This window comes from Somniosus microcephalus, chromosome 34, assembly GCF_052327205.1.
Source record: "Somniosus microcephalus isolate GS21.2 chromosome 34, FLI_Smic_1.0, whole genome shotgun sequence".
In the NCBI taxonomy this organism is placed as follows: Eukaryota; Metazoa; Chordata; class Chondrichthyes; order Squaliformes; family Somniosidae; genus Somniosus; species Somniosus microcephalus.
Genome location: NC_141020.1, coordinates 9,533,489 through 9,558,006, shown reverse-complemented (window position 1 = coordinate 9,558,006; position 24,518 = coordinate 9,533,489). Strand labels below are relative to the sequence as shown.

The 24,518-nt window shown below is 49.5% G+C and overlaps 1 protein-coding gene across 1 annotated transcript in view; it reads right to left on the bottom strand.

The window, feature by feature from the left end:
- Positions 1–24,290, bottom strand: part of gpr4 (G protein-coupled receptor 4) — a 62,767-nt gene extending 38,477 nt beyond the window's left edge. The window contains exon 1 of the mRNA XM_085973356.1: positions 23,590–24,290. The gene's annotated coding sequence lies outside the window, so the exon portion shown is untranslated. The remainder of the gene's footprint in view (positions 1–23,589) is intronic.
- Between the last annotated feature and the right edge of the window lie 228 nt (positions 24,291–24,518).

The following is a 24,518-nucleotide window of genomic DNA, read 5'->3' as shown; positions in this document are numbered from 1 at the left end:
TGGAGTCAGGAGGTCATGTGATGAAGCCTCCAGGAATGGGTCCGGCCAAAGCTGGCGACGCTGCATTCTTACAGGTGCTGTCCTTTGGAGATGTTAACCCAATGCTCCTCTACCCGTTCCGCAGGGGTCGCCCACCCTCCAGGGATGGCCTGGAGTCTCCAGCAATTGAAGATTAATATTAAAAATATATATTTTTTTAACAGAACGGGGCGCCACACTTTAGGAAGGATGTGAAGGCTATGGAGAGGGCGCAGAAGAGGTTTACTAGAAGGGTTCCAGGGATGAGGGATTACAGTTGCGTGGAGAGACTGGAGAGGCTGGGGTTGTTCTCCTTGGAGCAGAGAAGGCTAAGAGGAGATTCAATAGAGGCATTTAAAAATCATGACGGGTTTAGATAGAGTAAATAAAGAGAAACTGTTTCCGATGGCTGAAGGGTCGATGACCAGAGGGCACAGATTTAAGGTGATTGGCAAATGAACCAGAGACGACAGGAGGAAAAACCTCTTTACGCAGCGAGTGGTTAGGATTTGGAACGCGCTGCCTGATAGGGCGGTGGACACAGATTCAATAGTAGCCTTCAAAAGGGAATTGGATAAATACTTGGAGAGAAAATTGCAGGGATATGGGGAAAGAGCGGGGGAGTGGGACTGACTGGATTGCTCTTCGAAAGAGGCAGCACAGACTCGATGGGCCGAATGGCCTCCTTCTGTGCTGTACTTTTCTATGATTCTATGATCCAGGACCCCGCTGGGAGCAAAAACCCGGGGAGAGAAATCACAGGGGCGTGAAAAAGAATTGTGCGGTTGTTATCATTTTCTTTGAACGTTTCCGTTTATTAGTTGTAAAAATATTGGCGACGGAAAAAGGGCTGTTTGACCAACAGTCACAACTCCGCCAATCGGGTCGCCAAGAGTCTTTTCGCTTTCCGATTGGCCGTGGGACGGCGGGGCGCCGCGATGATGGGCGTGCCAGGCGACCAATGGCGGGAGGGCGGAGGCAGGAGGTCACGCGATGAAGCCTCCAGGAATGCCTCCGACCAGAGTTGGCGACCCGACCCTTCCGGTGACAAAGAAAGATCCCGTGGCATTTTTTTTGAGGAAGAGCAGAGTTCGCCCGGTGTCCCAGCCAACATTCTTCCCTCAACCGCCAAACAAACTCCGCCCCCCCACCCCCAGGATAACCCTCCATGTGGGACCTTGCTGTGCAAAAGTTGCCTGCCACGTTTATCTACGTAACAACAGTGACCGCAACTCAGAAGTAAATCTGTGTCAAGTGCTTTGGATTGTGAACAAGGCAAGATAGAAACGCGGGTCCATCTTTGAGCCCTGTACGAGGCGGTCAGTGCCCTATCACTGGTTGAGCAGGTTGGGCCTATACTCATTGGAATTTAGAAGAATGAGAGATGATCTTATTGAAACATATGAGATACTGAGGGGGCTCGACAAGGTAGATGCAGAGAGGATGTTTCCCCTCATGGGGAAATCTAGGACTCGGAAGTTTCAGAATAAAGGGTCGCCCTTTTAGAACTGAGATGAGGAGGAGTTTCTTCTCTCAGAGAGTCGTAAATCTGTGGAATTCTCTGCCCCAGAGAGCCGTGGAGGCTGGGTCATTAAATACATTTAAGGTGGAGATAGACAGATTTTTACAAGATAAGGGAGTGAAGGGCTATGGGGAGCGGGCAGGGAAGTGACTTTGAACCCAAGATCAGCCATGATCTTATTGAAGCCCGCTTGATTGGCACCCCATCCACCACCTTAAACATTCACTCCCTCCACCACCGGCGCACCGTGGCTGCAGTGTGTACCATCTACAAGATGCACTGCAGCAACTCACCAAGGCTTCTTCGGCAGCACCTCCCAAACCCGCGACCTCTTCCACCTAGAAGGACAAGGGCAGCAGGCGCGTGGGAACACCACCACCTCCAAATGCCCCTCCAAGTCACACACCATCCTGACTTAGAAATATATCGGCCGATCCTTCATTGTCGCTGGGTCAAAATCCTGGAACTCCCTCCCTAACAGCACTGTGGGAGCACCTTCACCACACGGACTGCAGCGGTTCAAGAAGGCGGCTCACCACCACCTTCTCAAGGGGCAACTAGGGATGGGCAATAAATCCCGGCCTTGCCAGCGACACCCACATCCCATAACCGAATCAAAAAATGGCGGAGCAGGCTCGAGGGGCCAAGTGGCCTGTTCCTGCTCCTATTTCTTATGTTCTTCTGACAGCCACCCAGTGCTTTATGGGGCGGGGTTATGGACACAGGACGCTCCATTCTTGAGTTGTGGCCCTCAGAACCTCTTCCGCTTGTGCACGCTGCTCTCAGCGAGGGAGGTGGAGGATGGCCTGGTGCTCCGTCCTCATTACAACAGCGACTCCACCGCCAAAGCCATTCAGAAGATGTAAAGCGCTTTGGGATCGCCCTGAGGTCGTGACAGGCTTCGCTATATAAAAGCAGGCCTCTATCTTGCTTTCTTGTAGTTGTGAATAAGCCTCGCTGTCGGGCCTTGTCCCAGTTAAACCTTTACTTGCTGTCGGTAATTTTGCCAATAAATTGATTTTATTCACGAAATGCCGCATCACTTTAAGAATATCAGACTGGAGGAGAAAGGCGAGTTCAGCCATGACGGAAGGGAAGATGTGAAGAGTCGTGAAGGGCATGTTTGGGTCAGACGGGAGGAAGTGCTTCTTTAAACAGAGGATGGCCAACAGCTGGGAAAGGGGGCCTGGAAGGGTGGTTGAGACACTGGACTCATTTGAGGAAGAGCTGGATGCTGTAATGGGGATAGGGGAGGATTGGGATTGGGGAAGGAAAAACACCAAATAGGCCCAATGGTTTTCGTTATTGGAACCCGTCCTTGGGACTGACACCCGCCGGGTCAACCCAGCAGGAAAACCCGAGGTTGACAGAAAAAAAATCTGAAGTTGTATTAAGGGCAAGAGGCCTGAAGAATGCTCAGGAGAAAGAACCAGCCCTTTCTTTCACTCGTCCCTCTGCCCTTCCACACGGGATTGCGTACACCAGCCAAAGTGTAATGGCGGTCGACGCTTCCGTGGAACGCCAGGCACCCATAGTACAGGCGGTTTACAGGAAGGCCCACAGGGCACCAGGGATGTGGGGGAGCGCTGCAGATAGCTCGTTCCCCCAAGGTAAAAACATCTTTGCAATTTTTTTGGGCACGGGCCTACAGATTTATCAAGGCACCCAGAATCCGAACTGAAATAGTGTTTACTTTCAAAAGCTGCTTTTAGATCGAGCCTATTTCAGTTCAGGCGACTTGATAAATCTGTAGGCCCGTGCCCAAAAAAATGGCAAAGCTGTTTTTACCTTGCACCGCAGGTCTTGGGGGAACGAGCTACCTGCCGCGCTCCCCCACATCCCTGGTGCCCAGTGGGCCTTGCTGTAAACTGCCTGTACTATGGGCGCCCAGCGTTCCACGGAAGCATCGACCGCCATGACACTTTGGCTGGTGTAGGCAATCCCGTGTGGCGGAGTTGCCAACTCGGGTTGGGCGTGTTCCTGGAGCTTTCATCACGTGACCTCCTGCCTCCAACTGCCCCGCCCTTCCCCCCCCGCGCTCCCGCCATTAGTCGCCCGACACGTCCACTCTCGCGGTGACCCGCCTTCCCGCGGTCAATTGGCATCCCATCCACCACCTTAAACATTCACTCCCTCCACCACCGGCACACCGTGGCTGCAGTGTGTACCATCTACAAGATGCACTGCAGCAACTCACCAAGGCTTCTTCGGCAGCACCTCCCAAACCCGCGACCTCTTCCACCTAGAAGGACGAGGGCAGCAGGCGCATGGGAACACCACCACCTCCAAGTTCCCCTCCAAGTCACACACCATCCTGACTTGGAAATATATCGGCCGTTCCTTCATCGTCGCTGGGTCAAAATCCTGGAACTCCCTCCCTAACCGCACTGTTGGGAGCAGCTTCACCACACGGGACTGCAGCGGTTCAAGAAGGCGGCTCACCGCCACCTTCTCGAGGGCAACTAGGGATGGGCAATAAATGCTGGCCTCGCCAGCGACGCCCAGATCGCAGGAGCAAATAAAAAACAACTGGAAAGTGAACAAACTCCTCATTACCCGATTGACTGTCGGTCAAACTCCAACAATAGACAAATATGCTGAAAGAGAGTGATTTTTAAATTTTAATCCCCCTATGATTTTTCACTCCTGGGTGCTGCTCCCAGTGGTGTTCTGGAGCTTAATTTTCAATTCCGAGAGACTCCAGGACAATCCTGGGTGATGACGGGAAGCTCAGTCCTGCCGTGGCTCCACACGCACTCTCTCCTGCTGTGCCAGGTCCCTGCTGCTCCCCACTGGCCGGCAGTGACTAGTGGGGTACCGCAGGGATCGGTGTTAGGTCCCCAGCTATTCACAATATATATTAATAATCTAGACGAGGGAACTAGATGTACTATCTCCAAGCTGGCAGATGACACAAAGCTGGGTGGGCGTGTGTGCTGTGAGGAGGATGCAGAGAAACTCCAGTATGATTTGGACAGGTTGGGTGATTGGGCAGATGCATGGCAGATGCAATATAACGTGGATAACTGTGAGGTTATCCACTTTGGTGGCAAAAACAGGAAGACAGATTATTATCTGAACAGCAATAGATTGGGAAAAGGGGAAGTGCAACGAGACCTGGGTGTCCTCGTGCACCAGTCGCTGAAGGTAAGCATGCAGGTGCAGCAGGCGGTTAAGAAGGCAAGTGGTATGTTGGCCTTCACAGCGAGAGGATTCGAGTACAGGAGCAAGGATGTCTTGCTGCAGTTGTACAGGCCCTTGCTGAGACCACACCTTGAGTATTGTGTGCAGTTTTGGTCACCTTATCTGAGGAAGGATGTTGTTGCCATGGAGGGAGTGCAGCGAAGATTCACCAGACTGATACCTGGGATGGCAGGAATGACGTATGAGAAGAGATTGGGTCGATTGGGCTTATACTCGCTGGAGTTTAGAAGAATGAGAGGGGATCTCATTGAAACTTATAAAATTCTAACAGGATTAGACAGACTAGATGCAGGAAGGATGTTCCCAATGGCGGGGGAGTCCAGAACCAGGGGTCACAGTCTAAGGATAAGGGGTAAGCCATTTAGGACAGAAATGAGGAGGAATTTCTTCACCCAGAGAGTGGTGAACCTGTGGAATTCTCTACCATAGAAGACAGTTGAGGCCAAATCATTAAATATATTCAAGAAGGAGTTAGATATATTTCTTAAGGCTGAAGGGATCAAGGGATATGGGGAGAAAGCAGGGACAGGGTACTGAATTTGGATGATCAGTCACGATCTCATTAAATGGCGGAACAGGCTCGAGGGGCCGAATGACCTACTCTGTCCTGAATAGCTTACCCCTTATCTTGTACATTTATATAGCGCCTGTAACCGAGCAGAATGCCTGAAGGCTGAACCAGGAAAGGACACTGAAAAGTAATATAAGACTTAGGAGCAGAGACTGAAAGCATGGCTTTTAAAGGCAGCAATATAAATAACATAATATTAATGTGCTTATATGTGAGAAAATAAAAATTCAGCTACAGATATTCCAATCTGTTATGTGAAATAGTATTTCTAGTCAAACAAATCAAACTTAATTACCCTCATTAATATTATTTTTTATATTGCTGCCAGACACAAGCTAAGAAGGTTCCAATGCTGATGACTAATCTGTGTTGATCTCAGCTGTGATGACAGGAGTGGTACTACAATTTGCCTGTGACGTTTACATACTGACTCATGGTGGATGGTTGGGGGTGGGGGTGGGAAAGTGCGGGAAAGGTTAACAAACTATAACCTAAATATTATCCCCATCACTGACACAGTGTAAAAGGGAGGGTCTATGGATGAGGGCTGTATTGACTTCCAGAAGGCATTTGATAAGGTTCCACACAAGAGTTTATTGGCAAAGATGAGAGTCCATGGAATGTTTGGCTAATGGAATGTTGGCTGTTATCTCAGGGGACTGATCTGGAGCACAAAGCTCAGTCTTGGGTCGCACACCTCTGGAAAGATACGTTGGCCTCGGAGACTGGGCGGTGGGAGGATTGGTGGAGGATATGATGAGAGGGCTTAAAGGATTAAATTATGACAGGTTTCATAAGCCTGGCTTGCATTCCTTGAGCTTGGAGGGCTGAGTGGTGATCTAATTAACATGCTGAAAATGATAAAGGATCTGATAGCATAGATACGGAGAAGTTATTTCCTCTGGTGGGGGCAGTCCGGAATGAGGGGGCACAAACTTAAAATTAGGGCAAGGCCGTTCAGGAGTGAAGTTCAGGGAGCAGTTCCTCGCACAAAGGGGCAATGGAAATGTGGAATTCTCTTCCCCAAAAAGGCTGTAGACACTGAAATTCTCAAGACAGAGATGGTCAGACCTGTATTCGGTAAAGGCATCAAGAAATATGGACCAAAGCTGGGTAAGTGGAGTTGAGGTACGCACCAGCCCTGATCTAACTGAACAGTGGAACAGGCTCGAGGAGCTGAATGGCCTCCTCCTGTTCCTCGAGGCCCATTGTCTTGACGTAGCTCTGATAGAACCGTCTTTGCTCCTCCTTGTTAACACGCTCTGCACCTGCGCAACCAATCTCACCTTGGAGCATCAGCGGTCACCTCCCCACAAGCCAAGTTTCAGTCTAACGGGGTCACATTTTTTCGGCTTTGGCCCCCGCAAAGCACCAGCTGGCTAAACGTTTAAGCAGCACAGTGGAACACTGAAAGGAAAACCACATTCCCTTTTTGAGCCCACAGCACATAAGCGAGCTTCAGGAATGTACTTGTTGTCCAACAGTAATCCCGGACCCCACGATAGAAAACTGCAATAATGTCACTTCACTACTGGAATCAAGAGAGACGGGGATAAGGCGGGAATCATAGCATGGACACAGCACAGAAGGAGGCTGATGGACTTCGGCACTCTCAGTTCAAATGGCCGCAACTCTCTGCTCTGTGTATTTTAAACTCCAGTTGATCCTGTTCTCTGTGTCAATACTTTAAGAAAGAACTTGCATTTCTATAGCGCCTTTCACGACCTCAGGACGTCCCAAAAGCGCTTCACAGCCAATGAAGTACTTTTTGAAGTGTGGTCACTGTTGTAATGTAGGAAACGCGGCAGCCAATCTGCGCACAGCAAGCTCCCACAAAACAGCAATGTGTTAATGACCAGATTGTTATAAATCTCATCATCATAAAGAAACTACTCATGAAATAACACTGGACGGCCAGCTGGTGGCGCCGTCCAAGGAGTATAAATACTCGGGCGTGGGCCCTGCTTGCCAGGGACATTTTGTAAGACAAGGAGCTAGTGAAGTACAACTGGACCTCCATGTTCTGAAACAAGTTGATTAAAGCCTTGCTTTATACTCAAACCAAGGGCGTAGTGAGTTTTATTATGTCACAGATCATGTGTTTTTTTTTAGTAATGTTGATTGAGGCATAAATATTGGGCCCTGGACACCGGGGAGAACTCCCCCCACTGCTCTTCTTCGAAATAGTGGCCGTGGGATCTTTTTCCGTCCACCCGAGAGGGCAGACGGGGGCCTCGGTTTAACGTCTTGTCCGAAAGACGGCAGTGCAGCACTCCCTCAGCACTGCGCTGAAAGAGCGGGCTCGCTGATGAAGAGGAGCCCTGGGAAATGCTGGTAGGCGCCCTAATCAGAGTCAGTGCCTTCGGGGAAAGAAGGGGAGATGAGGTTGGGGGAGGGGAGGGAATAAACTCTGCATGCAGCTGCCAATTTTCCTTTAGTTTGTTGGTGGGGAGGGGGGGGGGCGGTCACAGAGTGCGTCACATTAAATTACAACAGTGACTACGCTTCGAAAAGTACTTCATTAACTTTAAAGCGCTTTGGGAATGTCCAGTGGTTGTGAAAGGCGCTATATCAATGCAAGTACAAGAGCAAAATACGGCGGATGCTGGAAATCTGAAATAAAAACATAAAAATGCTGGAACCACTCAGTTCTGGCGAAGGGTCATCGATCTGAAACGTTAACTGTTTCTCTCTTGCTGCCTTTCTTTTTTTTTCCTTTCTCGCCATCGATCGGCTCGACACGTCATTCATCCCTGTGAACCCCAGCAACCATCGGCCAAACGCCTTCTGATGGCGGAGCCCTGTTATTACCACAAAGTGCCTCGGGGCTCTCTCGCTTTTCTTCCAGTCCCGGGACAATAAAGCAGCGACGAGCCAAGATTGCTTTCGCAGTTTCATCCTGTCCCAATGCTCTGATCGTATCACCATGGCTCTGCACTCTGATACAGTCCATGCAAATCACACAGCACTGACACTTTGATTACTCTCCTGGGAGCCTCAGGACATTGTTTCCAGGTGCAGGGCGGTCAGGAGCAGTGAGGTATATAATAATTTGATAAAAGGATATAAGATTCAGGATTTTTTGAATGGCAATTATTTTAACCCTTATGCTACTAAGTAAAAGTAACTCTGTACAGTTACACAGTGAGTGACTCTTACCCTGCTGAATAAACAGTGACTCTGTACGGTTACAGTGAGTGATCCTTACCCTGCTGAATAAACAGTGACTCTGTACAGTTACACAGTGAGTGACCCTTACCCTGCTGAATAAACAGCGACTCTGTACGGTTACACAGCGAGTGATCCTTACCCTGCTGAATAAACAGTGACTCTGTACAGTTACACAGTGAGTGATCCTTACCCTGCTGAATAAACAGCGACTCTGTGCAGTTACACAGTGAGTGATCCTTACCCTGCTGAATAAACAGTGACTCTGTACAGTTACACAGTGAGTGACCCTTACCCTGCTGAATAAACAGCGACTCTGTACGGTTACACTGCGAGTGATCCTTACCCTGCTGAATAAACAGCGACTCTGTACAGTTACACAGTGAGTGATCCTTACCCTGCTGAATAAACAGCGACTCTGTACGGTTACACAGCGAGTGATCCATACCCTGCTGAATAAACAGCGACTCTGTACGGTTACAGTGAATTGGAGCGAAAAAAGAAATCTCAGGACGTCCCAAATCACTTTACAGCCTATTAAGTATTTTTTTTGAAGTGTAGTCACTGTTGTAATGTAGGAAACGCGGCAGCCAATTTGCGCACAGCAAGCTCCCACAAACAGCAAACGTGATAATGACCAGATAATCCATTTTAGTGATGTTGATTGAGGGATAAATATTAGCCAGGACACCAGGGATAACTCCCCTGCTCTTCTTCGAAATAGTGGCCTTGGGATCTTTTACGTCCACCTGAGAGAGCAGACGGGGGCCTCGATTTAACGCTTCATCCAAAAGACGGCACCTCCGACAGTGCAGCACTCCCTCAGCACTGCACTGGGAGAGTCAGCCTAGATTTTTGTGCTCAAGTCTCTGGAGTGGGGACTCGAACCCACGATCTTCTGGCTCAGAGGCGAGAGAGTGCTACACGGTACAGGGGCGAATTGGTAGGATATTGTACTGAAGCTCTGGGTGGAATAGGAGTAGAGAGATGTGGACTTAGTACCGAAGGAGGAAGGAGCTGGACCCAACCTCAGCCAGGTTTGAACACAGAGGGAGTGACACACATTGCACCAACCTTACCTTGGTCCTGCCCTGGTCATGCTGCCTTCAAACTATTGAGTATACTTTTCATTACTTTTTAAACTTGGACTGAAACACAGAAGGATTTACTATTTATTGTTAACTGTAACAGTTGGTACATTGGCCATCTCATCCAGAGAATTTTTGGAAAAATATCACACTGGTTAATAGAGACCGTGGTTGGCCATGTGATCCCAATATTCATATTGGCACAGCATAAGAATGTGAACTTTATCCTCTTTGTGCGTTGGTTGGTAAAGCGGTAAGATGAAAAGCAGAGTGAGTGAGTGATCGTTGTGAGTGCTTTGCGTCCTTGGTTTCTGACTGGTGGCAGATGTTTGTTAAGTAAATATACACATGCGAAGTACGCTTACCTGTATTGTTTGAGTGTATGCAAGGCGTTTTCAACTAAAGTTAATGTACGTGGTTAAAACAGTGCCACCGTAGCCACGCCTCTGGCTCATAAAAACAAAAGAACATAAGAACATAAGAAGTAGGAGCAGGAGTAGGCCATACGGCCCCTCGGGCCTGCTCCGCCATTCAATAGGATCATGGCTGATCCGAATCTAGACTCACGTCCACTTCCCTGCCCGCTCCCTGTAACCCGTAATTCCCTTGTCAGCTAGGAAACTGTCTATCTCCGTTTTAAATTTATTTAATGTCGCAGCTTCCACAGCTCTCTGAGGTAGCAAATTCCATAGATTTACTACCCTCTGAGTGAAGAAGCTTCTCCTCATCTCAGTTTTGAAAGGGCAGCCCCTTATTCTAAGATTATGCCCCCTAGTTCTAGTCTCACCCATCAGTGGAAACATCCTCACCGCATCCACCCGATCAAGCCCCCTCACAATCTTATATGTTTCGATAAGATCGCCTCTCATTCTTCTGAATTCCAATGAGTAGAGGCCCAACCTACTCAACCTTTCCTCATAAGTCAACCCCCTCATCTCCGGAATCAACCGAGTGAACCTTCTCTGAACTGCCTCGAGAGCAAGTATATCTTTTCTTAAATATGGAAACCAAAACTGTACGCAATATTCCAGGTGTGGCCTCACCAGTACCCTGTATAACTGCAGCAAGACTTCCCTGCTTTTATACTCCATCCCCCTTGCAATAAAAGCCAAGATTCCCTGGCTCGTCAGGGAATTGTTCCAAACAACACTGTTGTAGAAGGAGCTTTATCCTGTGTCTAACCCGTGCTGTACCTGCCCCGGGAGTGTTTGATCGGACAGTGTAGAGGGAGCTTTACTCTGTATCTAACCCGTGCTGTACCTGCCCTGGGAGTGTTTGATGGGACAGTGTAGAGGGGGTTTTACTCTGTGTCTAACCCGTGCTGTACCTGCCCTGGGAGTGTTTGATGGGACAGTGTAGAGAGAGCTTTACTCTGTATCTAACCCGTGCTGTACCTACCCTGAGAGTGTTTGATGGGACAGTGTAGAGGGAGCTTTACTCTGTATCTAACCCATGCTGTACCTGCCCTGGGAGTGTTTGATGAGACAATGTAGAGGGAGCTTTACTCTGTATCTAACCCATGCTGTACCTGCCCTGGGAGTGTTTGATGGGACAGTGTAGAGGGAGCTTTACTCTGTATCTAACACGTGCTGTACCTGCCCTGGGAGTGTTTGATGGGACCGTGTAGAGGGAGCTTTACTCTGTATCTAACCCGTGCTATACCTGCCCTGGAGGTGTTCGATGGGGCAGTGTAGAGAGAGCTTTACTCTGTATCTAACCCATGCTTTACCTGCCCTGGGAGTGTGTGATGGGACAGTGTAGAGGGAGCTTTACTCTGTATCTAACCCGTGATGTACCTGCCCTGGGAGTGTTTGATGGGACAGTGCAGAGGGAGCTTTACTCTGTATCTAACCCATGCTGTACCTGCCCTGGGAGTGTTTGATGGGACAGTGTAGAGGGAGCTTCAACAACACTCAAGAAGCTCGACACCATCCAGGACAGAGCAGCCTGCTTGATTGGCACCCCATCCACCACCTTAAACATTCACTCCCTCCACCACCGGCGCACCGTGGCTGCAGTGTGTACCATCTACAAGATGCACTGCAGCAACTCGCCAAGGCTTCTTCGGCAGCACCTCCCAAACCCGCGACCTCTTCCACCTAGAAGGACAAGGGCAGCAGGTGCACGGGAACACCACCACCTCCAAGTTCCCCTCCAAGTCACACACCATCCTGACTTGGAAATATATCGGCCGATCCTTCATCGTCGCTGGGTCAAAATCCTGGAACTCCCTCCCTAACAGCACTGTGGGAGCAGCTTCACCACACGGACTGTAGCGGTTCAAGAAGGTGGTTCACCACCACCACCTCGAGGGCAATTAGGGACGGGCAATAAATGCCGGCCTTGCCAGTGACGCCCAAATCACATGAATGATAAAAAAAATAAGGCGATATTAGGACAGGTGACCAAAAACTTGGTCAAAGAGGTCGGTTTTAAGGAGCGTCTTAAAGGAGGAGGGAGAGGCGGAGAGGTTTAGGGAGGGAATTCCAGAGCTTAGGGCCCAGGCAGCTGAAGGCACGGCCGCCAATGGTGGAGCGAAGGAAATCGGGGGATGCGCAAGAGGCCAGGATTGGAGGAGCGCAGAGATCTCGGGGGGGTTGTAGGGGCTGGAGGAGGTTACAGAGATAGGGAGGGGGGCGAGGCCGTGGAGGGGATTTGAACAGGAGGAAAAGCAGATTACTTACAGGAAAGTGCAGCTGTTTTAAAGAGATGTTAGTGCTGCTAGTCTCATGTCTCAGTGCTCGGAACTGCCAGCATTGGCACCTCCCTGAGGCCTAATAAACTCAGTGTCAGAGAGAGAGAGAGAGGCGTGAGGGAGGCTGCCTCTATCATAGCCATTTCACAGATTGTTGGCTGTTTACAAGCTGCCACCATCACAGACCGAGCCAGGAACTTCAGAAGAAGGATACAGAAGATAAAAAAAAAGATCGAGTGACGGGATTTATTATTTTCTGTGGGCGATATACCAGTGACGCTCGCTGGGAAAGTCCGCCCAAAGTTAGAAAACTGAAATTCCAGCACATTTTAGGGAACAGTCCAACAGGAAATAAAAATGAGATATGAACGGAAGTAACACAGTGTGAAAAAACATGGTTTTACAGCCAACTTTGGTTAATTTCTCTGGAATGGAGTTATTTTGTTGGTAATAGTGCTTGTGTTGAATTTGTAGAAGGCATATCGACCAGTTCTACCGAGCTGGGAAATCTTCCGCTCCCCCCCCACCTGCCATGGAGAGGTTCCTTTCTCATTATAAGCAAATTCATATGAGGGTAGACTTCATGAATTTGCGAGGGGGGTGCGTTTTGCAGCACTGAGCTTTGCACAGTGGAGGATCTGATCAGATATCCGGGCAGTGCCCCCATCTCCCTCCGCACATATCTTCTGTCCAGCTGTAACTCTCCTGACTGCCAGGTTTAGTAACATAGAAACATAGAAAAATAGGAGCAGGAGTCGGCCATTCGGCCCTTTGAGCCTGCTCCGCCATTCAATATGATCATGGCCGATCCTCTATCTCAATACCATATTCTCGCTCTCTCCCCATACCCCTTGATGCCTTTAGTGTCTAGAAATCTATCTCCTTCTTAAATATATTCAGTGACTTGGCCTCCACAGCCTTCTGTGGTAGAGAATTCCACAGGTTCACCACCCTCCGAGTGAAGAAATTTCTCCTCATCTCAGTCCTAAATGACCTACCCCGTATCCTGAGACTGTGACCCCTCGCAAATCTTTTCTGCACCCTCTCTAAGGCCTTTGCATCCTTCCTAAAGTGCGGTGTCCAGAATTGGACACAGTATTCCAGTTGAGGCCGAACCAGTGTTTTATACAGTTTCGTCATAATTTCCACGTTTTTGTACTCTGTGCGCTGGATTTTGTCAATGGGAAGCTTTTGGAGGTGGGACTCCCACTTGTTGGGTGTTAGTCCCGCCTCCATCGACTTGTGGCCAACCCAGGCTATTTTCCCTTGATTGACCTTGTTAAGCCCGCCCAGTGGGCTCAGCAGGCCAATTAAGGGAAAGCCAGTTACAGGTGACGTCAGCGAGTGTTGTTTCATCTGTCAAGAGCTTTTGACAGCTGAAATGTCATCGTTTGACAGCTCTGTGAAGCTGTCAAACACTGATAATCTGTCTTCACTCAAGACTCAATTAGAAAGCCTTCCTGACCAGAAAGCAGAAGGCTGCAGCTTTTGACAGTTCAGCGGCCATTCTGCTTTCTGTGCCGGTGAGCTGAGGGACTCCCGAGACCTGAAGGGAGGAAGCCTGCAGGAAGAAGTAAAGGTAAGTTAAACTTATTAAAACACTTTACACACACCTCACACACTTACCTCTGCACACATGCACCCATTACTCACCTGCACACCGGACATCGCAGCCCCTCCGACCCCCGCAGACCGACGGCCCGCCTCGCTGACCCTGGCGAGGTTCGGAGCTGTCGGGAAGCCCGCACTTCAGGGCTCAAAATAGGGATTAGCCAAAAAACTGCTTGTTAACTACCTGTTAACAGGCAGTTTATTGGCATTAATCCCCTTCCTGCCTTGGGGAGGCGGGACCCGGCGCGGGTCGGCTACCCGCCTCCCGGCAAGATGGCATGGAGGCGGGTTGGGTGTGGGTTGGGCACCCGCCCCCAAATTCTGCCATTTCCCCGGCAGTCCCACCTCCAAACCCACCTCCCCAGGGCTGGCAATATCCAGCCCTATACCTCTATTCATGAAGCCCAGGATCCAGTAAGCTTTTTTAACGGCTTTCTCAACCTGCCCCGCCAGCTTCACCGATTTGTGCACACCATACCCCTAGATTTTTCTGTACATGCACCCCCTTTAGGATTGTACCCCTTTAGTTTATATTTCCTCTCCTCATTCTTTCTACCAAAATGTATCCCGTCGCACTTTTCGGCGTTAAATTTCATCTGCCACGTGTCCGCCCATTCCACCAGCCTGTCTCTGTCCTCTTGAAGTCTATCGCTCTCCTCCTCGCTGGTCGCTGTAAGAGTGAGGCGTGTGCGTGAGGACAGTGCAACGGCTCGGCTGTGATGCCCCCTCAGGTCGAACAGCCCACCAACGCCGCATCTATGGTCAGACAAGCAGAGTGGCCGCTTGGGAGGGGCGCTGGGTTGCCTAGCAACCGTAATGCAGACTGAGTGGCTGTCTTTGGGGGTGGGGGGAGGGGGAGACAGTAAGACTGAGGAAAAAAATGTATAACAATTCTTTACTGCCTGTCCATTCCATCCGGTTGCTTTTATTTTATGACATCAAAACTTGTTAACTGCTCCTTTGATCCCCAAAGTTAGTCCCTGTTCCTGGGACTAGGGACAGGGTCACTGGATCAAGGCTTGGTGAAGTCTAAGCAGAGCCAGGCCTGGTTAGTACCTGGAGGGGTGACCATCAAGGAAGACCAGGTGCAGAAGGTCACGGAAGGAGCCCCGAGGAGGGGCGGTTGGTGAGAAGGTCACGGAAGGAGCCCCGAGGAGGGGCGGTTGGTGAGAAGGTCACGGAAGGAGCCCCGAGGAGGGGCGGTTGGTGAGAAGGTCACGGAAGGAGCCCCGAGGAGGGGCGGTTGGTGAGAAGGTCACGGAAGGAGCCCCGAGGAGGGGCGGTTGGTGAGAAGGTCACGGAAGGAGCCCCAGGAGGGGCGGCTGGTGAGCAGGCCCAGGCGTTGGGCTGAAGATAGGAGGAATGGTGGAAATGGAATGGCGGCGCGCACAGACGCAGCGGCTTTGCTTCTCCCAGGACGGTGCTGTTTACGTTTAATGTTAATGTTATTTGTACTGGACTCATGGGAGCTTGCAAGGTCACATTTCGTTGTTCGTGTACTTGTGCATTGTACAATGACAATAAAGTTGAATTATTATTAAATAGTTCTGGAATTTCCCAGTGTCTGATCCCAGTTGAAGCAAGCAAATAAAGACCATTGATCGTCACAGATGATAGCTGATTAATCTCGGGTACAGTCTCCGGAAATATCTGGTCCGTACAAACACTAGTAGTCACTGTCGGAGGGGCCGTCTTTCTGCTGAGATGTTAAACCGAGGCCCCTGTCCGCCCTCTTGGGTGGATGTAAAAGATCCCACGGCCATTATTTCGAAGAAGAACAGTGGCGGGGGGGGAGGTGTCCTGGGGCCAATATTTATCTCCGCAATCAACATCGCAAAAAAAAAGGCAGATGATCCGGTCATTATCGCGTTGCTGTCTGTGGGATCTTGCTGTGCGGCAAATTGGCTGCCGCGTTTCCCACATTACAACAGTGACTGCACTTCAGAAAGCACCTCATTGGCTGTAAAGGGCTTAGGGAGGTCCTGAGGTGGTGAAAGGCGCTATAGAAAGGCAAGTCTTTTTTTTATTTACAGGCCATTCGGCCCAACTGATCTGTGCCGGCGGTTTTGCTCCACACAGCGGGTGCATTGGGCACTCCGCCCACCACCTGCCTGGCGTTAAGATCCGGGCTCAACGCAGATTGCCACAAACTCTCGAACCAGGCCGCGGGGGCCCAACCTTAGGCGAGGGAAGGCCCACAAACTGTTTAAACCTGACGGCTATTGGCAGTCCGCGGTGAACGTGTGGAGCGGGCTTTTGCACTGGCGGGAAATTAATGGGAGAATTGGGACAGATATTGGAGGGGGTCGGCGATTAGGAGGTGTTGGTTTTTGCGAGACCAGACTATAATCTTTTCCTATTCCGCTAAAGAGAGGAGAAGGGGGAGGGTATAGGACGGAGGTACATCAGAACTTAAGAAATAGGAGCAGGAGTAGGCCACTTGGCCCCTCGAGCCTGCTCCGCCATTCAATAAGATCATGGCTGATCTTGGGCTCAAAGCCACTTCCCCGCCCGCTCCCCATAACCCTTCATTCCCTTATCTTGCAAAAATCTGTCTCTCTCCACCTTAAATGTATTTAATGACCCAGCCTCCACGGCTCTCTGGGGCAGAGAATTCCACAGATTTACGACCCTCTGAGAGAAGAAATTCCTCCTCATCTCAGTTCTAAAAGAGTGCCCCCTTATTCTGAAACTATGCCCCCGAGTTCCAGATCTCCCCACGAGGGGAAACATCCTTTCTGCATCTACCCTGTCAAGCCCCCTCAGTATCTTATATGTTTCAATAAGATCACCTCTCATTCTTCTAAACTCCAATGAGTATAGGCCCAACCTGCTCTATGGGTTTGTGTTCCTTGGAAGTCAATTAAGCTGAGCAGAGATGTCAAAATTGCGGCCTTTGTACCACATGCACCCCGCACGCCGTCCCATCCCCCTCCAAACCCTGGCAACCGGGCTCTTAAAGCTCAGTCCTATTTGCCCTTATACTTATAAAGAAAGACTTGCTTTTCTATCGCACCTTTCACCACCTCATGACATCTCATAGAATCATAGAAAAATAGGAGCAGGAGTCGGCCATTCGGCCCCTCGAGCCTGCTCTGCCATTCAATATGATCATGGCCGATCCTCTATCTCAATACCATATTCCCGCTCTCTCCCCATACCCCTTGATGCCTTTTGTGTCTAGAAATCTATCTATCTCCTTCTTAAATATATTCAATGACTTGGCCTCCACAGCCTTCTGTGGTAGAGAATTCCACAGGTTCACCACCCTCTGAGTGAAGACATTTCTGCTCATCTCATTCCTAAATGTCCTACCCCGTATCCTGAGACTGTGACCCCCTCGTTCTAGACGCCCCCCAGCCAGGGGAAACATCCTCCCTGCATCCAGTCTGTCCAGCCCTGTCAGAATTTTATATGTTTCAATGAGATCCCCTCTCATTCTTCTAAACTCGAGTGAATACAGGCCTAGTCGACCCAATCTCTCCTCATACGACAGTCCTGCCATCCCAGGAATCAGTCTGGTGAACCTTCGCTGCACTCCCTCTATGGCAAGTATATCCTTTCTTAGGTAAGGAGACCAAAACTGCACACAGTACTCCAGGTGTGGTCTCACCAAGGCCCTGTATAACTGTAGTAAGACATCCTTGCTCCTGTACTCAAATCCTCTTGCAATGAAGGCCAACATTCCATTTGCCTTCCTAACTGCTGGCTGTCTCAAAGCCCTTTACAGCCAACGAAGTATTTTTTTGAAGCGTATTCACTGTTGTAATGTAGAAAATAACTCGCTGGTTTTGTCTTGCTCCCATTTTGTGGGTCTGGAGGTTTGGAAGGGGCTTGTCCTTCGCACTATTCCTGCAGTGGTAGATAAAACCTAAATCAGAGCACCAAGGGTGGAGGTAATTTCAACCTTGCGCTGTAGTGTAAAAAGGGCCATAGAGAGTTGGGAACCTAAAGGAACTGAGGTCAATGGAAATAAAGGTGGGGTGAGATGTAAAACTGGGCTGTCGATTCGCTATCAGCCTGTCGCGCTAAGTCAAAATTATCCCCAAGCGTCTGTCAACGTCGGCAACTTGAGACAGACGGGAATTAATGAGAAGAGGGATTGAAAGTTTGTACATGTGGCCCACACTGAACTACAAAAACTCGGGACTCCCCATCTCCAGAGTAAACACAGCCGGCAGATTTTGTTGAAAATTCTTCCTTTTAAGCTGCCCTCAGCATGCGCGTTACTCAAACACTAGAGAATCAGTCAAAAAAAGAAAGACGGAGTCAATCCGTGGCTTCAAAGTGACCTGGTCTAAATAAGGCAGCACGGGTGTAAAAAGTCCTCACCAAATCGGGGTCGCGGACGAGCTGTTGTCTTAATAACGAGCGTTTACTTTCCCCTTGTCGAAGTTACCTGTGTGCACAAGTACAAACACACACGCACACTCGACGAGCCAATGACTCCAGTGCAAATGGTTGAATGCCGACACACTGCTTGAGCCTGCGTAGAGGTGAAGGATTATATCAGGCTTTACTTTTAATCCGCCCTGCTTTATAAAAAAACTTTTCATAATGGGCATCTTTCAGTCGGCACATCAGAGCCCAGTGGTGTACAATCTGAAGGATACACTTGCCTTAGAGGGAGTGCAACAAAGGTTCACTAGACTGATTCCTGCAATGAGAGGGAGAGATTGAGTAGAGTGAGCCTATACACTCTGGAGTTTAGAAGAATGAGAGGTGATCTCATTGAAATGTATAAAATTCTTACAGGGCTTGACAGGGTAGATGCAGGGAGGATGTTTCCCCTGGCTGTGGAGTCGAGAACCAGGGGTCACAGTCTTAGAATAAGGGGTCGGCCATTTAGGACTGAGATGAGGAGGAATTTCTTCACACAGAGGGTGGTGAATCTTTGGAATTCTCTGCCCCAGAGGGCTGTGGAGGCTCAGTCGTTGAGTATATTCAAGACAGAGATCGATAGATTTTTGGACTCTAGGGGAATCGAGGGATATGGGGATCGGGCGGGAAAGTGGAGTTGAGGTAGAAGATCAGCCATGATCTTATTGAATGGAGGAGCAGGCTCGAGGGGCCATGTGGCCGACTCCCGCTCCTATTTCTTATGTGCCATAGTCAATGTAGTTGTGCGGAAGCCTCGATTGCCCGCGCGTACAGTCGTTTCTGTTTCGCATTCTACAAGGTTAAGGCGTCAGCTGAAGTCCCGAGGGTCACGCTCTGGCCTATGGGTCAGAAGGTTGTGAGGTTCCAGGCCCCGCGCCAAGGACTTGAGCACACCACCCAGGCCGGCACGTCACGCGAGGGGCGCGCTGCATTTGCCGGCCGGTCCCGTCCTTCGGATGAGACGTCAAGATTGAAGGAGAGCAGCGGGGGGGGGGGGGGGGGGGGGAGGGGGGGTGGGGGTGGGAGAGTTCTGCTGTCCTGGCCATCATTCCTCCCTCGGTCAATGGTGCTCGTTTTGTGGGATCTTGCCATGCACAATATGGCCATTGCAGTTGCCTAAATAACAACGGTCGGTGAACTTTAAGAGTGATCCATTGCGTGCTTCCAAGAGATGGAACAGGCTCCCTGGGGAGTTAGTAGTGATTCATTCAATGAAAAGTTGATAGATAGTTTTCAGGAAAATGATATTTTGGGAAACAGTATATGAGTAATTTGAGCTGTGACGTGTGATGAGTGTAGTGTGGTTGGGAGGTGTTGGTGACTTTGGCCCCGGTTCCTAAAACTCTCCACCACTGGGAGTTTTCCTCACCTCACTAATTACAGACATACAAAATCAAAGGGCTTAAAAAGACAAGCTGGTCCATCAAGCCTGCCCCATACCGTGATGGTCGGTCCATCATAGCTAAACACTCCTTCTCTCCCCTGATCTCCCCCCCTCACCCCACTTTGCATCCACTCCCTGCAGCCATGTAATGTCCCGAGAGAAGGCAAAAACTGGAAAAACCCAGGGCCAACGAGGGGAAAAAGTACTCTCAGTAAAGTTCCTTTCCGACCCTCTCTGAAACCAGTCCAGGAGATCACACGGACCAATTGATACAACATAAGAATTAGGAGCAGGAGTCGGCCACTCGGCCCCTCGAGCCTGTTCCGCCATTCAATGAGATCAAGGCTGATCTTCGACCTCAACTCCACTTCCTTGCCCGATCCCCACGCCCCCATGATAGAGATTGATCGCCATTAGAGTTAGAGCCAGGCCTTTCAGGAGTGACGTTAGGAAACACTTCTACACACAAAGGGTGGTAGAAGTTTGGAACTCTCTTCCGCAAACAGTAATTGAGGCTAGATCAACTGTTAATTTTAAATCTGAGTTTGATAGATTTTTGTTAACCAAAGGTATTAAGAAATATGAGGCAAAGGCGTGTACAGTAATCCCTCCCCAACTGCGGGGCACACGTCCCTGAAAACCCCCGTGGTTAGTAAAACCGCGGTTGGCAAATACAGTATAAATGTTCAAATAACACAATAAAAAAGAATATAAAAGCAATAAAATTATGTTATTTACCTTAATCCTGAAATAAAAACCACGTATACGCAAAATTCACTGCTGCGGTTGGCAAAAGTCGTCGGAGAGAGGAAACCGTGTATACTTGAAATCCGCGTATGGCAAAACCGCGGTTGGGGCGCGATTCCTGTATATCGAATTAGGTCACCACAGATCAGCCATGCTCTCATTGAATGGCGGAACAGGCTCGAGGGGCTGAATGGCCTCCTCCTGTTCCTATGTTTCTATGCCATGTGTCATAAATCGCAACTTCTACAAGGAAGTACTACTGAACGGCCAGCTGAGGGCGCTGCCCGAGGAGTATAAATACTCGGGCGTGGGCCCAGCTTGGCCAGAGACAGTCTGGAAACAGGAAGCTAGTGACTACTAACTAGACCTCCATGTTTTGTTACAAGTCGATTAAAGCCTTGCTTTACGTACAACCAAGTGCGTAGTGAGTCTTTATTACGTCACCATGATTAGCCAACAACCCCATTATGGTTGTATCACGTGACTGCCAGGGATGGTAGAAGGCGAACTAGAGGGACCTTGGTCTTTTTCCATCTACCAATTGCTATTTTTGGGTCGAGGGTTGAACATAAGAACATAAGACGTAGGAGCAGGAGGAGGTCATTCGGCCCCTCGAGCTTGCTCCGCCATTCAATGAGATCATGGCTGATCTGAACTTGGCCTCAACTCCACTTCCCTGCCCGCTCCCCATAACCCTCGACTCCCTTACCATTCAAAAATCTGTCCATCTCCACCTTGAATATATTCACTGACTCTGCCTCCACGGCTCTCCGGGGTAGAGAATTCCAAAGATTCACGACCCTCTGAGAGAAGAAATTCCTCCTCATCTCCGTTTTAAATGGGCGACCCTTTATTCTGAAACTATGCCCCCTCGTTCTAGATTCCCCCACGAGGGGAAACACCCTCTCTGCATCTACCCTGTTCAACCCCCTCAGAATCTTATATGTTTCAATAAGATCCCCTCTCATTTTTCTAAACTCCAATGAGTATAGGCCCAACCTGCTCACACCTGGCAGGCGTGGTGCCTGGTGTCTGCCTGCGGCGAGTCTTCGAACGGCGAGCTAGGAGATGCCGGACACCAGGCTGGTTCTGTTGTTGGAAGGAGTGGCCGGGGTGGCCTCCGTCAGGCTGGGCGCAGGGCAGTCAGGTTCCACTGGGGCGTAAATTACCCTGGCAACCTTTTCACCGTGTGTTTGGCAACACGGTAAACAGTCCAGGCAAACATATCTGACAATCACATTCATCTCAACGACAGGACTCCCCTCCCCCCCCCCCACCCCTACTCCCCAAAGAACAAACATGAACGATATAAAGACTCTTGAAAATTCTGCCATTACCAGGAGCTTCCTGAGTGTCTTGTAGGAGGCGAGACTTTTGTCTATAGCATTAGCTTATACAGCACACTTCATTAAAGTGCTGTAAAGCGCTTTGAGACGTCCGGTGGTCATGAAAAGCGCTATAGAAATGCAAGTCTTTCTTTTTTCACCATTAATGTAGAAAAGATGTGTCATAGAGTTATACAGCACAGAAAAAGGCCCTTCGGCCCATCGTGTCTGAGCCAGCCATCAAGCCCTGTCTATTCTAATCCAATTTTCCAGCACTTGGTCCGTAGCCTTGTATGCTATGGCGTTTTCAAGTGCTCATCTAAATGCTTCTTGAATGTTGTGAGGGTTCCTGCCTCTACCACCCTTTCAGGCAGTGAGTTCCAGATTCCAACCACCCTCTGGGTGAAAAAGTTTTTCCTCAAATCCCCTCTAAACCTCCTGCCCCTTACCTTGAAACTATGCCCACTGGTTATTGACCCCTCTACTAAGGGGGAAAGTTCCTTTCTATGTACCCTATCTATGCCCCTCATAATTTTGTACACCTCAATCAGATCCCCCCCTCAGCCTTCTCTGCTCTAAGGAAAACAACCCCAGCCTGTCCAGTCTCTCTTCATAGCTGAAGCGCTCCAGCCCAGGTAACATCCTGGTGAATCTCCTCTGCACCCTCTCCAATGCAATCACATCCTTCCTATAGTGTGGCGACCAGAACTGCACACAGTATTCCAGTTGTGGCCTAACTAGCGTTTTGTACAGCTCCATCATAACCTGCACAGCTCCACCATATCATGTCATGGCACTTCAGAGGTGTAATCAGAGATAAGAAAATAGACCCCAAGCCAAAGAAGGCGAACTTAAGAATTAGGAGCAGGAGGAGGCCATTCAGCCCCTCGAGTCCGCTCTGCCATTCAATAAGCTGATCTTCAACCACAACTCCACTTTCAACAACAGCTTCACAGGAGCGATTATCAAACAAAATTTGACACCGAGCCACATAAGGAGATATTAGGACAGGTGACCAAAAGCTTGGTCAAAGAGGTCGGTTTTAAGGAGCGTCTTAAAGGAAGAGGGAGAGGCGGAGAGATTTAGGGAGGGAATTCCAGAGCTTAGGGACCAGGCGGCTGAAGGCACCCGCCAATGGTGGAGCGATGAAAATCGGGGGATGCTCAAGAGGGCAGAATCCCCATAGCCCTTGGTGTTCATATGGATCTCAGTCTCGCATCTACTCAACGACTGAGCACCCACAGCCCTCTGGGGCGAAGAATTCCAAAGATATCAGGAGACGGTTGGTCAAAGAGGTGGTCTGTAAGGATGGGTTTTAGACGAGGAGAAGGAGGTGGAAAGACGGAGAGGGTGCAAGAGCCTGGCACCTAGGTGACCGAAGGCGGACCCTTCTTTTAGTAATAACAGCAGAGAATGCTGGAAAAACTCAGCAGGTCAGGCAACATCCCTGGAGAGAAGGGTTTCAACCCGAAACGTCAACTCAAATTTCTCTCCACGGATGCTGCCTGACCTGCTGAGTTTTTCCAGCATTCTCTGTTGTTATTTTGGATTTCCAGCATCTGCAGTATTTTGCTATCCTTCTTTTAGTTAGTCCAGTCTCACACAGGGAAAGTGACCTGGTGCTTAATCAAAAGGTTGTGTGTGTGTGTGTGTGTGAGAGAGAGAGAGAGATCTTAACCACAACAGCTAACTAGAAACCGCTTACATTGAGCCGCAAGGTGCAAAAACCCAACTGGCTTTAGCGACAAGTCAGAGTAACAGATTAATGCGGTCAGTTCCTTGTCGCTTTCCTTCCTTCTGCTGCCCCCCCCCCCCCCCCACTGCTTTCTGAACAGTCCCTTTACATTTAGGGAAAAAAAACATTTAAAAGCCAAACCTTCAAAGCAGACTTGCGTTTGGCATGTCCCATTCGACCAGCAGTGATTCCCCGATGCGATCGCCAATGGAAGTCCTCAGTGATCCCCGTCTCCTGAGTTGCTGCTATCTGACAACACGCTCTCCGGGTCCACTGGCCGTCTGCGCTGATCGGCCTGATCTTTGCAGCACCAATCGAAACTCAATTTAGAATAAAATTGCCCGTCAAGTCATTCAAATTTGTCTCTTTTTGCAAAATGCTTCTAAGCCCCTGAGTCAAGCTTGATATTTCTCAGCCAAGCAATTAGGTCTTGATCCATCATGCTTAATTGTTCGAATTCAATTTCTACTTTAAAAGCATTCACTGGCTCTCCAAAGTCCGTATGAAGTCTCTGTATGAAGTCTGTCTTGTGTGAATTGAACAGGTGCCAGTCTGGGTCTCTTTCTCTCTTGCTCCTTCTCTCTCTCTCTCTTTCTCACATGCTCTATTTTTTCCTTTCAGTCTCTCTCTTAGCCTTCCTCTCTCATTCTCTCTCTCTCTGTCTCTGTGTGTGCGCTCGCTTGAAAGCCAACAGAGACAAGCGCAGAGAGACAAGACTGGGTGCCCAACCTGTTGTGCTGTGCTTGAAAGAATCCTGCCAACTTGCATCAATAGACACTGAGAAACAGGAAGCGGCTTGAAAGAAGCTCGGGGCGTTCAGTAAGCTTGTTCTCAAAGCCGCTGACTTTCACCAGTCGGAGGGAAGTATTAACTCTCTCCTTCCCATGTTCTTTCACAGTGCATTGTAGCAACAAAGCAAAATTTTGAAGCTTTTTCCACCCCCACCACCACCACCCTCCCCCAAACCCAACACATCCCCCTTCCCCTCCACCCACCCCGCCCCCCCCCCCAGTTTTCTATGCCGCAGCTTTGCTTTTCCTTCATTGGGCACATTCGGGTGGCAATTCGAC